Consider the following 14,895-nt stretch of genomic DNA (forward strand, 5'->3'; position numbering starts at 1 on the left):
TATCTCATAAGGGTTTTCTTCAAGTACCATTAAATAATGATACAATCTTTAGCATATTAACAGATGCTAAATATTTAATTTTTGTTGTTTGGTTTTATGTTTTGTCCTTTATGTATTTCTTAGCTGAGGAAGAAATCTTTCACCTTCCAGAAACCTGATGTTTTGGATCAGATCTCTCTCGACACAGGTTGTATGCTGCCCTTTTCAAAATCAAGCTATCAGAATATGCCCTTCAGCAGAAGTGTTAAGAGGACTTGGTGAGCTTAACATGTTTCGCCTGCTTAATTTAATTTGGAAAAATTCAACCAGAAAATGAAGTTATTAACAGGTTGGTACATTCAGAGATAAGATGATGTCACAGGAAAGCAGTCAAGTGGGCTGCTTGTCAAAATGTAAAATATGTATCTGTCAGAATCAAATGATAGATAAGCTGTGGCTCAGCGTAGGATGCAGTGAAAATAGTGTGCTAAAAATTGAAACTGAATCCCACCAGTCTGGAGGACAAGCTTTTAGTAACTATTGTGGTGATCAGAAATACAACCATTGTGGGGACATAAACTGACCTGCTTAAACACTGTACACAGGATTTCTTGGTGCTGGTAGCCAGAAACACGTACATCGTCACTGGCCCTCAAACAAATAGGAGGGACCTTGAAAGTGTGGCTATTTCAAAAGATGACTTTGAATTTGGGACAACCCATTAGCTCGGTATACCAAAATGAGGATTAATAAATTTTTCCCTGGGTAACTTGGGGGCCTTTAAGGCCTTAAAATGTGAAAATAGAGGCTGTCTAGCCAACGTGATGAGCTTTTCCATATTAGAGTGGTTCAGATCAAAGAGAGAAGTCTCCAGTGGATTCTCCAGGAACACGTACGTGTCACGTCAGTCACAGGCTTCTTCCTGCCTCTGCCTTGCCATATAAAATATCTGGCACTGGGACTTAAAGTTAATAAACTCGGGAATTTGAAATGGCAATTTGGAGTCTCATATGAGCAAAATAGAATAGGCTACTTAGCAAGGAATGCAGTCAAACTCTGTAATATTGTGATGGCAAAATGAAAGAAATACCATTATAATAAATGTCGCTATTGCGTTATCATCGAATTTGGGAAAATAATCCCACTTATGTGGAACTGTATTCACTGCAAGCTGCAAAATTGAGCTTCAAGACTGTAAACTCTTGGGGACAGCCCATGGAATCTCTCTGTTTGTTCATCATCTTCCATGATGCAGAGTTTAATTGTGACTGGGAGCTCTTAGGACTAAGAGAATACAAATAATAGAAGTACTAAATAAAATGCTACTCTTACATTGAAAGGTCAGGAGGGACTAGTCTGATCTCTTGATCTATAGGCCATAGGGCTTTGTTTAGTAATACCAGTATATTTCTCATTTACGTTTCATCTTAAGTAGTTCCTAAATTCTCAGATCAAGAAATATTCCTCCTCAAGAAAGAATAATTTTTTAATATAGTGTTCTGATGTTAATTTTTTTTTTTCAGTATTTAAAATATTTCACATTTAAATTTCTTTAGCCTTAACTTCTAACCTTTGGATTTTGATTCTTCTTTACACTTGAAAAAAACCTTATATTTAAAAAAAATATATATCATCTTTTTTATGAATCAAACAGGTGGAGTTTAAACCTGTAAGGTGAGTTCTTAAAAGATTTTAGTGTTTGTTGTGTTGTTGGGGTTTTGTTTGTTTGGGGTTGGGGGGGCAGGATGTTTTTTGGTTTGTTTGGTGGTTATTTTGTTTGTTTGTTTTTCCCCTAAGACAGTTGCACTTTTTTGACATCCTTTTTGCTGTGTGAATGCCAGAACTGAATGTTGGGGTTGTTTGTTGTTTTTTGGTCATGGTTTCCCCAATGCTGTACACAGAGGAGACAGCAAATCTCTGCTGCTACGTGTTATCCTCCATTTTATGTACTCCAGGATCACATTCACCCTTTGGGACTCCATGCTGTTGGGATTATGTGTTCTGCGCTAACTCTATACCCTGCTAATATTTTATTCAACAATAATCATAATGGTGCTATAGAGTTATCTATATTACTGCCATACGTAAGTTTCTGACATCATAGATACATATCAACTGTTACAGATGGACATATATATGATCCATTTATTGGTTAAAATCTGAAAATAAATCACAAATCTCCCAGCATGAGGAACTCGGTTTTAGGCTTGTGTAATGACAATGCTCTCGTAATTGAAAGAAAAAAGAAAAAGGAAATTTGGGAGACTATTAGTCTACATGTGGTATACTTTTTTTTGCCTAAATTGAAAATGAGAAAAAATTGAATGACACATTTGGGCTGAAAAACTGTTTGCTGCACATGTTTTATATATGTGGGTTTATTACACGGATCATATGTCTTAATTAGGTAATTTATATTGTGTTAGCCAAAGAAAATGTTCTTTTTCAAGTGGATACACAATAAAAGCTTCGAGAAAACTTGTTAATCCTGTATTTACAGAGATCAGTACATAGATACAGAAAAACAACTACTACAAGTAGATCTCTTCGTATTGGTGCAGTTACTTACTGGATTATCTACTAGGTTATATTCCTTGGAGAATTGGAATTGTTATATATATGTATATACACACACAGAGTGGAGGTAGGAATAAGTTGTATTTTTAGTAGGACAACTTCTTTTAAATTCTCTTTCTGAAACTAAACGTGTTAAGTTCACCTACTGGGCAACTTTTAATGCAAAACCAATTGTTTAGTGATTAAAAAAAAAATCCCCACCACACAAAAAACCCAAACAACTCCTAACCCCAATGAGGAATGTTCAGTCATTTCATTATCTCAGGCAATTTGTCCCTCTTTGAGCTCTGATGTTTCACAGGGGTAATGGCGACTTGAACTTGAGATCTCCTGGCCTTGTTTTTTTTCTTCTTCCCACAAAAGCTTTGATATATTTCCTAAATGAGTGGGTTTGTTTCCTTGTACTAATCTGATACTGTTCACCCAGAAACTGAATATAGTTATAGCTGGTTACACTAATTGAGATTTCTTAGTTTCTCTTCCCCTTTGTCATTAAGCTGGATTTGAGCTTCATGTACCCTTGCAATTACTTTGAAATTCCAAGTCTCCTTGCAACTACTTTGAGAAATCTGAAAGCTAAATGATTCCCAAGTTTAAAATATGATGTTTCCCTAGTTGAAAGGCAAAAAGCAATATTGTTATATTTGTATTCTGATGAAATTCATTACGTACAATATAATTTGTGTCTCCATAAAAATCTACTCTTCTTCAATTAGGGATTAAGCCAGAATACTGTATTTCCTCCAGATCTTTGTAGTAAGTTTTCTATTTTTTTTTTCATTGAGAATACAGAAGGAATTTCAAGTGTGTGTCACTGGCAGTAAAATACAAGTTTACAGAGTTTTTCTTCTGTTTATTGTAAATCAACTACAGAACAGCAACCAATGGCATTACTCCAGGAATGTGAGATTATGAAGTTAGGAAATAGAAAGATGAACAGAAAATTCTGTTTATAGATCTTGAAGAACATCTTCCTCACTATGCGGTGAGGACCAGATTCAGCTCTCTTTGAAGTCACCGGCAAAGCTCCCACCAGCATCCAGGGGGAGTTGGCTCAGACCCTGATGACTTGCATTTGTGCCGTGTTTGGGGTGGGATACAGCGGGATGCAGTTTGTGCAGAGAACTGTAGCTGATGGGATCTTTCCAAGGACCATGGATGCAGTGGGAAATGAAGGTGAAGCAGTGGAGTTATTTATCACACCTCATCAGATGGATTTCCTTATTCACAGAATCACAGCATGGTTGGGGTTGGAAGGGACCTCAGGAGATCATCTAGTCCGTGGGAACTCAACAGCACTGGAAATTGTGCTATATTGATGGCCAACTGGTTGAGGAGTTATGAGCCCAAGCTGCTGTCCACAACTCCATTCCTCTGAACAATATTTGAAGTGTAGCCTAGGAGAAATCTGTTGTAATTTGTTCTTCTCCTTTCTGTATTTATAAACTTACAGTATTGTAAGTTTTTTCTGTGGGTGGACAAGCAACATCCACTCATATCAAAGAAGATACAAGTACAGATAAATATAACTTTATACATTCATTTTTATATAACTTATGCAAATGTATGCGCAAGTTAGTTACAGTCCCCAGGCTGGCAGCAGATAGCTGATGTGGTCGTTGTGGTTTCATTTGGACACTTGTGTTGCTGGGTGATCCTCCTAACTTTAAGCAGAGCTTTGCAAATGTGTGTTTGCTCTGTGCCTGCTAGAGTGAGGTTTAGCTGGAAGGAAATAGCGGGATGGGAGAGAAATTGAGGTAGAGTCCCAGCAGTTGTCCACCTCTGCTGCCAAGGTAGGGCTTAGAAAAACTGCATGTGGAGGCTGCTCATGTGTTTTCTCTTGAGGACATCAGCAAGAAGGGTTGAAAACTGAGGAATGAACCATGAGGGGTTGGCATGTGCATGGACTGTGGTCCTCACTGGCATCTGTCTCCTTGCTCAGTGTCCCAGCCCTCCTCTTGTGACAGAGAGATGGTTGGTCTCCACCTTTTCAATGAAAAAAAAAATCTCTTTCTCCCTGTCACATCACTGGTTGCTCCAGAAAAGCCTTGTTTTACCTGGCACTTGCTGTGAAGTGCTAGCCAACTATCTTTAAAAAGCAAATCAAAGTATATAGGCACAGCAGCTTGTTGTTCTTTATGTATGAGAACTTACCTGTTGTCTTCCAAAGACTGAACAAAAGGCCAGTTTTGGTGTGCCAGGTTCAATTGTCCAAGTTGATATTCTTAAAGTTCATCCTTATTTTAAACTTCCATGAATAACTTGGTCTCTACTACTCAGATTATAGGTTTTAGCGTATTAATTTTAATAATTCTAGTTAATGGTATTACGTTTATAATATTACTTTGTACTTGTGTCCACTTTTTCACTGTGAAATCTCAAAGTGCTCCATTAAACCACACCAAATCTTTGTGAAGTATATAAATTATAGACTATTGAGTTTATGTACCAGGTAAGTGTAGTGATGAGAATGAACAGTTTTTCCAAAGTTCATTTCAGAGCTTTGCATTGATTCTCTGCAATATTTAAACACCGGGAAAATGAGGCTCCAGGAAACTTGACTCTCACTTCTACCCATTGGATTATGGATCTCTGTACTCCCCATCCTGAATTTCAAGTAATCTTGGAAAAATTTGTATTCAAGAATTTTCAAACGTGAATAGTGATAATTATATCAATATTATTAATATGCACCATTACAAGACATAAATCTGCATTTTTTTCAAAACTTTGATGTGCTTACAAAATGGAACTTTCAAATGAAAGGATGTTTTAAACTCATGTATGTATTATAGAAACCTATTAAGACTGGTTTTACAGACATCTGCGTATGCTCAGAGCAATGATTCACATGCTCCTGCGGTGATACCCTGGGAACAGGGTAGATACCTGGTGGAATGGACCTGTTCAGCATCTCACAGGTTGTTTCTCAAACCATTTTTGTTGTTAATATTGTTTTTTTTTTCCTGTTGGTGTGGTTTTTGGTGTTTTGTGTGGGGTTTTTTTGTTGTTGTTTGCTTGTGGTTCTGTTTTAATCTTTGTTTCCTGTGTATGTATTTATAAGTGATTTTTTTCATGGCACTGTAATTATGATCTGAGAGGATTACTACCTGGAGAAGCTGTGTGTTAAATTTCCATCAGATCTCCATGGTGGACTCTTATTCCCCACCTTTCAAATCCAGACATGTCGATTATTCTAGGTAACGTTATACTGTTCTTAAGAGTTACATAGGTCTTCTGCTCCTTTCTATATGTATACAGCAAGGAGAGAATGGGCCATTCACTACAGAGATTTCCTATTTCTAAATTACTTTCATATTTCAGCCTTGTTCAAACTGGAACACCATTACTCTTTCTTTTCCATTTGGGCATTTTAAGACTCTTAGTTCACTAGTTTAAAAATAATAAAATTGTGACCTTTAGATGACATTATAAACTTGCATTTTGAAGGCTGCGCTTAATATGTTGAGGTTGCTGGCTAGGAAAATCAAGACTAACTAAACTGACAGTAATTCTGAATGCTTCCCTCATTTTAATGCCTGTTTTTCTGTTGGGATTGTTCCTTTAAAGGTGTATATTTAAGGTCCGCTCTGTGACCAGGTTGCTGAAGGCAGAAAGTCACTGCTAGAGAAGCAGAAATATTTCGAAGAGCAGCATCGGTCTCCCTGTCTCTTTTGCACTAACAGCTGGAGAACAGGCAGCAGAGAAACAAGAGGATCACGTCTCATGGACGCGTGTGCACAGGCTCGAGGCTGAGTGAAGATTCCAGGGGAAAGGTACAGGTTTTTGTTGCCTTTATTTGAATTTCTATAATTATAGAGAGTGGGAATTTTCAAATGCCAGTACAAATCTTTCTGAAATTTATTAATTTTAATTTACTGATTTTATGTATTGTGTGAGTAATGCGTTTTTTACTATATAGCTATTTTTATGAGATGAACAAGGAGAGGATCTAGGTGGGGAGACAGGAAAAGAAGAGGGAAGAGAAAGGGATGTTTATAGATGACCAGGGAGTTTTCAGACTTTTTCACTATGACTTCAGACTTCAAGGTCACTGGATTCTGTCTTTTTCAGCAGAAGTACCAGGTGGAGCAGGAGTATATGGGAGCATGTCCCATTGCAATTTAGTGCTTGAAATTACCCATATCTATCCAGTCTCAGGTCATATGTGGTTAGAGAATGTTTGATCTCCTTCAGAAGGAGTGTCTCACAGCCACCCTTATTTCACCTACTCTTGCATCTGCTGAAACATCTGGTGGTGACTGGTGTTGGAGACACAAGAGTAGATGTGGTGGGGAACCAGTCTGGCTCAGGATAAGAGTTTTTATGCTTCTTTGTGCTGTGTAGTACTTGTGGGATCTGTATGTCTTTCATGTTCTGACCTTTAGGAAGTTGAAATGCTCAGAGCAGGGTTGTCATGGGGTAAATAACATTTCCTGCTTAAAACTTTGAGAGGCATGTTTTTATTTTGCTTGTGTACTTATAACTTGTGATGAAAAATTGGGGCATTTAAAAAGTTTTGCCTTAGACCATCAGTACTCTAGTATCAAAAGAACCACAGCTTTTTCCTCAGCGATACACTTTTTTAGAATGCAATCATGTAGGAAAACTGTTGACTACTAATTACTTACTTGGTCGGATCAGTTAATTTTCCTTTAAATAAGGTATTCATTTTAGCAGTGGCATCTTAAGTAGGTTTTTAGAGAAAAGCTGCAGAAGATAGCAACATTGCAGAGGAGAAAAAAAATAAATAAATCCCAAACCAAGAAAACAACCGCACACAAGTTGGAAGGGCTTAGAATAAATTATTGCATGTCATTCTGTGGGAAAATCTTCCCCGTACGAGCGCTGTGTTGTTCGCAACGTGAGTGCCAGATCCACTCAGCTCTGCTTTGCACTTCTGTCACCCTTATCACTCATGAGACGATGCTCTTCTCCTGTAAGTGCTACCCCCAGCGGCATGTATTCATTTATAGGACTTGCATACTTATGCTTAAGTCAGACACCCAAGAGGCACAGGATGAATTGACAGTATAGGCAGATGCTTTCAGCAAAGAAACCGGGATGTTAAAAAGAGCTTTAGCGTGGTTATTGTTTTGCCAGGCAAATCCATGTACTTGTCATCAAGGTGTTCAGGAGTATTTCAGCCTCGTTGTACAAGCTGAATACAAGAGCTGTAATCGAGAGTTACATCATTTGGTGAGACAAGACCTCAAGGAATACAGCAAAGGGAAATGTGCATAATTAGAACCGTTCAGTTACAAGGAAAAGGGGCTTTTTATAGTGTTAGAAATGCAGTTGAAACACTCCATTGCCCTGCCCTCAGGCATTAGATGGTAGATGTCAATGGGCTGGGGACACCTCAGGATCCCATGAAGGAGTGTGAGGTTCCCTCTTTGAAACTTCACAGCCATCTAAGGTGACCATCTGCCGAGCCACAAGGTCCCTTCTTTGTGGATAGATGCCAAAACAGAGATTAAAGAAAGGGTCACTAGATAAAAACTTATTTTGGAAAAAGGAGGGTTTTTTTGATAGCTCGTCAAAGAGTGTTGAGAAATAAGAGCACAATCAATTTTCCCGCCTCCTCAAAGTTCCCATAAAGGAAGAGCTTGATACAAAGAGGGACCAGGTGTGATAGCCATGGTGACAGGGGACCCATCATAGATCATCGAATGCATTAGAACCAATGTGCTTTCCCATGGCACTTTCCACACTAATGTTTTTGCCAAAATCATTCCTAGAAATTTCACTTAGGGGAAGGGGGGGAAAATAAAGAAGTTCACTAGTGACACCCATTCTGAGTATGCAACATCCAGGCTGCTTTATTTATATTTTTTACAAAATATTTACCAATGCCATAGTGATAACTAACCTAAAAAAAGAGACGATGTTTCAAAGCAATTTGACCTCTTCTAGACCCTATCTAGGGACATCTCTATTCTTACATGTATATTATTGGAAAATGTTTTGAATTTTTGAGTTTGCAGAGGAAAATGTTCAACATCTCAGGGATTCTTGAGGCATGGGAGGCTGCTTTCCACCCAGCACTAAGCAGGTTGCCAGACAATACTTAATTTTTATTTGTCGAGTATGTTGTAACTATCACTCAACCTTCACACGCAGTGAATTGATAATATTGCTCCTCTTTGCCTCTTCATTGTTCTATTTACTATAAGCCAAAACTGACAGTCATGGCAGTATGTAAGTGGGTGATTTCCAAGAAAAAACATTTGGTGAGCACTGGGGGAAAGAACTTGTGTGTAGCTGCAGATCTGATGCTCCTCCAGGACATTAACACCAACTGCTATGGCTGACGTTAATTTCTCAGGTGGGATTATGGCTGGAGCTGCATCCCCCAAATCAAGTGTTGCAGCAGGGCTCTGCAGGTAAGCAATTCTGAAAATAATGAATTTAATTATAATATAAAAAGTCATGCTTAGACACTTTTTTAATTGAGGCTGCTGGCTGAGTGTCGCTGGGTGCTGTGGAACGTGAGCAGCGCTATGAATATCAGGAATGCTAATAATGGGGTCCCATTTCTAACTTGGGAACAAGAGTTTCATTGCGTGCACATAACTTCCACGGGCAAGCATTCCTCTTGTCTTGCTGGGTGCGGGGTGTGGTTCTGCGTGAATAACCCCGGTCCTTTAAAAGAGTACTGGAAGACAGTCAAAGAATTGTTTCTTTGCCAATAATCATGGTGTGGGGAGGCGCCAGGCTCAGGTTTTAATCCTGCAAATTGCTCCAGTGAAGAGAAGGAGGTAAATATAGAGTGCAATTCAAGATCTAGGTCTTTGTTGCTTTTGGGGGGCTTGTTTGTTGGGGTTGTCTGTTGTTTGGTTGTTGGTGGTGGTGTTTTATTTTAATTATTATTTTTTTAATGAACAGTTTAATTATTTTATCATAATTTTTTGTGGAAATGTTTGACAATTCATAGCGTTTCTTGTTAATAAGGCATTAATTGACTTCTTATTGTTTAATATGGAGTACTAAAACCAATAGCATAGACAAGAGAAGTATCAAAAGACCACGTGTATAGGCATCTGCATATTTGATTTTATTTGGACCAGATTCCTGGCTATCGCTGTCTTAGGATACCTAAGAGGGTCACAGTTGTCATAAGCATGTCTTAAGTGGGTGCTTCAGAGCTGCCCTAGGATGGTATTGAGCCAACTTAACAGCTTTCTCGGGCGAAGTATGTGCAGAGGAAGAGGGAGGAGGAATGCGTGGTATTCCCCTTCGTCTTTCTCGCACAATTGTCCTGGCGGTTCTGTCTCAGCTGGTGTAATCAAGAACAGATCTGTGGCTCAGCTACAGCACGTGAAGCTCCTTTTTCTGCCCCTGCCATGGCACATGATTGTAGCTCGGCCAGCAGAGTTTGCGGCTCCTTTTCCTCGCTGCTCTCTTCAGCCGCAATGAGCACAAATTTGACGTGTTTAGGAATCTGGCCTTATATTTTAAAACTCCATGCAAATATGGTAATAATAACTAAACTGACACTTGCTTTTGCTTCTGTATAGTGTGTCTTTAATATGATTACTACCCTTAACATTTAAAGGAACTTTGACAGTTATGTAATCCCTTCAACATTTAAGTGCAACAGGAATTTATTATTAAGTGCAGTGGCTGGAAATGGAGCACTTTTTTCATTCACACTATAAACAGTTATGTTGGATTAGTAATCCTGCTTGTCAGAGTTGTTCACTGTTTGATATTAATCAGTAGGTTTATGAAAGGTGCGATAGAAGGCAGAAATGAACGGTGAAGAAGTTGTAAACCTTGGCTCCATAAAATCAGGCTCTATCTAATGCTCAGGTTCACATCATTTCTTGCAATGGCCATTAGAGTAAGGGGAAAGGAACCACATTATGGTAATGGTCCCCCGAACTATCTTTTAATAAACATGTATTTAGTTCCTTACTCTATAAATGCAATAGCAGGCAGTGATGAAAGCTAACAATTTCAAGAACATTTTTAAGTTGTTTTGTAAGGAGTATGTTTTTTCAGACTGTTGTATAGATTGAGTATGATACAACCCAGCAAAACACTTAATGATCAAATATTACATGACAGAATGAATAGCATCTCCTTTTGGTGCTTATCCACTATTAAAATCATGTAAATCACTTCACCTGAATATTTCTACCTCATTTGTGGGTTGTTATCTTTGAGCTACATAATTAGTTTTTGTATCTTGCAAAATATGTTGCACTGCAGTTGGGATGGTGGGTTTTTTTAAATGCTTCTGAAACTCTAGTGTGTGTTCATGCAGCACGTACAGAAGAGCCAGGTCCTTTGGTTACAAATGTCATCTTGCAAGATCTTTAGATGATCAAAGTGAAAATGACACCATTGTAATGCAAGATGTCTCGAAACAGAGCATAATAAATTACCATGATTGGTTAATGAACATACATGATTAATGAAACAAAATATAGACATATAATAAAGGCTTTTCTTGTAAGTGTCAGTCATACTCTTTGTTCAAGTGCTTCCATCTACATCCCTTGTTCACCTACCATAATAGTTGACACGTATCCATATGCGTATAATAATATAGAGTAGTGAAATCGAATTGTAGTGTATGACCTCTCCATTAAAAATGAAATTAAACTTTAATAGCATATTTGGACATGTTTCTATACCTAGATTTATTTTGAGATTTTTTTTTTTTTTTTCATTTTTTTATGTGTGATGATTTTTTTTTTTTAAATATATTCCTGCTTATTATAGTTTTGGTTTGGGTGTAAAAAAAAAAAATCTTCACTGAAATAACATTAGTCTTCATTAAACTATGTATATCTTTCCCTGATCACTTTTAAAGCAACATGGCATTAGTTTTTTAAATTCTCAACTCTAAATTTAGCATTTGCTTGTTGTAGGATCAAAAGTGTCAGGAATCTGCATCACTGCCTCATTATCAATCACTGCGATATTTTTGGAGAAACCATTTGATTTACATTGTCGGACCTCCTACCTAGCATCACAGAAGGCTGAGCATCAATAAAATTAACTTTTGTCACTCAAACCAAATTGGGCTGAGGCACTCCTGCCAGAACAGCTAATGTGCGTGCATGGAGGATGGCTGATCCTGGAAACATTCAAACCTTCTTTGGAAAGGCAGAATAAATTAACTAATCTGCTTCTGGGTGACGTCCCGGAGCTTTTCTTATGTTTTAAGTGAAACCCGATGGGAAGGCAATAGATCACCCCACCCACAGCCAGTAAAAGCAAGAGGCAGTGATCCCAGCAGAGGTGCAGAGTGCTGGTGTAGACCAGACTCTTGCTCGCACTATCGCAACGTGCAAAGCACAGCTCAGCTGTGCCTCACCTGCAGAAGCCCTGAAGCTGTGATTTAGTGTGCAGCCGCTCTTTGTGAAGTTCCCTGTTGCTCCAGAGGAAGTTGCTGCAGCTCTTTGCAGAGCACAGTGGAACGTCTCATCTCCTGCCAGCTCCACAGAGCAGTTCCTAACGACAGGATCACCACTGCTCTCCTTCCAACATCTGGAGGTCTGGTCTGCCTGCGGTTCAGGCCCTCCCTTTCTCCCATGGATCCAACTCCAGCCATAGAATCACAGTTTGGATTGGAAGGGAATTTCAAAGCTCCCCCAGTGCCATGAGCAGGGACATCTTCACCAGCTCAGGTTGCTCAGAGCCCCGTCCAGCCTGGCCTGGGAAGTCTCGGGGGATGGTTCATCCACCACCTCTCTGCCCAACCTGGGTCAGGCTCTCACCACTCTCAACGTAAAAAATTTCTTCCTCATGTCCAGCCCGAATCTCCCTTCTTTTAGTTTAAAACCATCACTCCTTGTCCTGTCAGAACAGGCCCTTCTAAAAAGTCTGTCACCACCTTTCTTACAGGCCTCTTTAAAGTATGGAAAGGCCGCAGCAAGGTCTCCCTAGAGCCTTCTCTTCTCTAGGCTGAACAGCCCCAACTCTCTCCGCCTGTCCTCAGAGGGGAGGTGTTGCATGCCTCCGATCATATAATAAGACAACAAGAAGTCCCAGCCTTCCTACCATGTCTATTATTTTTAGGTCAAGGTTGCAATAGCCACAGTCAGGGGAGGTGGAACCATCCCACCTGGCTGCATCAAATCCACACAAGAGATGAAGTTGAGTTTCTTGGGTTTTTTGGTAAAGAAGCAATTCTGTTAAGCTTTACCGACTCTAAAATGTTTTGTGTAGTCTTAAGATTAAAAAGTAAGGACTTGCTCTTGGAAATCCATATCTTACTGTTCATAAATACCAGCTCATCATCCAGTTATCACCTCCTTTTTTTCCTTGTTTTCCAAATTTGTTTCAGGTGCTCTACACTGCACTGTCATTATACATGATCTTATCTGGAGATGTGTGCTTGGTGAATCCAGTCCTCCTTCCTCCTGTGAATCCATTAGCAGCTCATTGATGTGTCCCTCATCCATATTTACTGAAAGATTTTGGTGTTCTCTGAATTCATGATGAAGAATGGAAGGATTTTTGAGCATTTCTGGGGTTTTTGTTTGTTTCTTTGGGACTTAAGCTATTCCATAGCTGCAATTTGCTATGGGAGTCACCTGGCCCTTCTTTTTTTTCCTTCTTTCCTCAACGGTGAATATAATATGACAAACCCTCGAAGAACTGAAGAAACCACTGAGCTTTTTATCCCCTCAGGAAAAGCTAGCAATTTATGAAGAGACTGAAAAAAGGCAGGATTAGGGGATTTTAGAAAATGTAAACCTTTTTCCTTTTTGGGTTGCACAGGCCTTTCCCAAGACATCAGTCCTAAGGAAAATGTGCTACTGTAGCATAGAAGGATATAAAGTTGAAATTCAAGTTAGTATAAAGTCAGTACATGTGCACTCTAATGTGCTTGGGGATGGATGCTGTCAAATCTCTGTCTCAGTTATTTAAATGACTGTTTCAGTATTGTCTGTGATACAAATATTTAGACTTTGATCTACTTATAAAGCCAGAGAGTTCTTGAAAAAATTCCTAAGTATTTCTCTGTTTTCTGAGCCAAGGAAATGATCTTTCAAAGCCTAAGTCAGCTTGTTTTATCTCAGAGGAAATATTGTTATTTTAGTGTACCTGGTGAGACTACTGGAATATGTGCATTTTAGTGTGAGAATACCTCAAATGCATAATTTTTTTTGCAAACATTTATGAAAAAGGAAAATCCAAACAGGGCAAAAGAACTCCTGTTAAACCCTTGAGCAAATGAAACATACAGAGTTGAACTATCTTTTTTTAAAATGTTCCTCAAATTCTAATTAACAACTAAGTCTGGCCACATGGAATTCAAATGAAATTTTATTAAATTTTATCAAATTAATTGTATGAGACATGAAAGGAAATGATCTTAAAAATATCGGCAGAACACTAACTGGTAATAAAGTTAATTGACTTTTCTTTGCTTCCATACTTCTGTGGATACTTGGCTAAGTCAGTTGGAAAGAAATAGATAAACACGTATGAATTTTGCACTCTGTGCTGGGTGAGAAATATATTCAAATGGCTGAACTATTGTGAGGTGAGATCTGGGGCAAAACGTTAAGAATGACAATATTTTGTAAACCAGCTATTGTCTTTTCGATGTTTAAAACAATCAAGCTAAGGTTTGACACTAAAAAAAATTCAAATTCTTTGGCATTTTAAAATCGCTTGTTAAACTCACTGAAGAAGAAAGATAAGATACTTTAAGAATTTATTAAAAGCTTGGAGAAAGAAGTCTTGAAAAGAAGTGTTTAGTAATACCGCTCTGATTCCTCAAACAATTCTGGTGTAACCACAGTCATTTGAAAAAGGTTTTATGGAAAAAGAAGATAAAACCAAAAGGATTTTTTAAAATTACACTGCTTTATAATAAGATAGACCCCACATGTTATGTATTTTAAATAAAAATGCCATTTCAGGTGGGACTGTCATGCAAGAGTGGTCACTTGAGACACATCAGGTAGAGCTGACAGTGTGAACATTGGGGGACAGCTCAGCACCACAAGGAGACCAAGCAGGTACCTTCTGGGTAATGGTGGGAATCCCAGAATATGTGAGGATTTTTACCTCAAGTGAAAGAAAAGCTTTTGCTATGGCACCCCAATTTCTGGACCTCTGAGAGTGTAGTGGCTTTTTTTTTTTTTTGTGAAAAACATGGTTTTGGCTCATCTTCTTCCTGATCCCCGCTGGCCTCTCTCATGCCATGGCCCCGGAGTAGGTCATTGTGTCTAAGCACGGGATGTGCTCTACTCCTGTGTCAACTTCTAGCCAAGCTCCTAAACTGAATTAGCGACATAATCTTGAAACAGATTTTACAGCTGAAAGCAAATAAACTGTGAAAAACCTAGTCCAGAAGACAATGTTAAT

This window comes from Nesoenas mayeri, assembly GCF_963082525.1.
Source record: "Nesoenas mayeri genome assembly, chromosome: 6".
Classification (NCBI taxonomy): Eukaryota; Metazoa; Chordata; class Aves; order Columbiformes; family Columbidae; genus Nesoenas; species Nesoenas mayeri.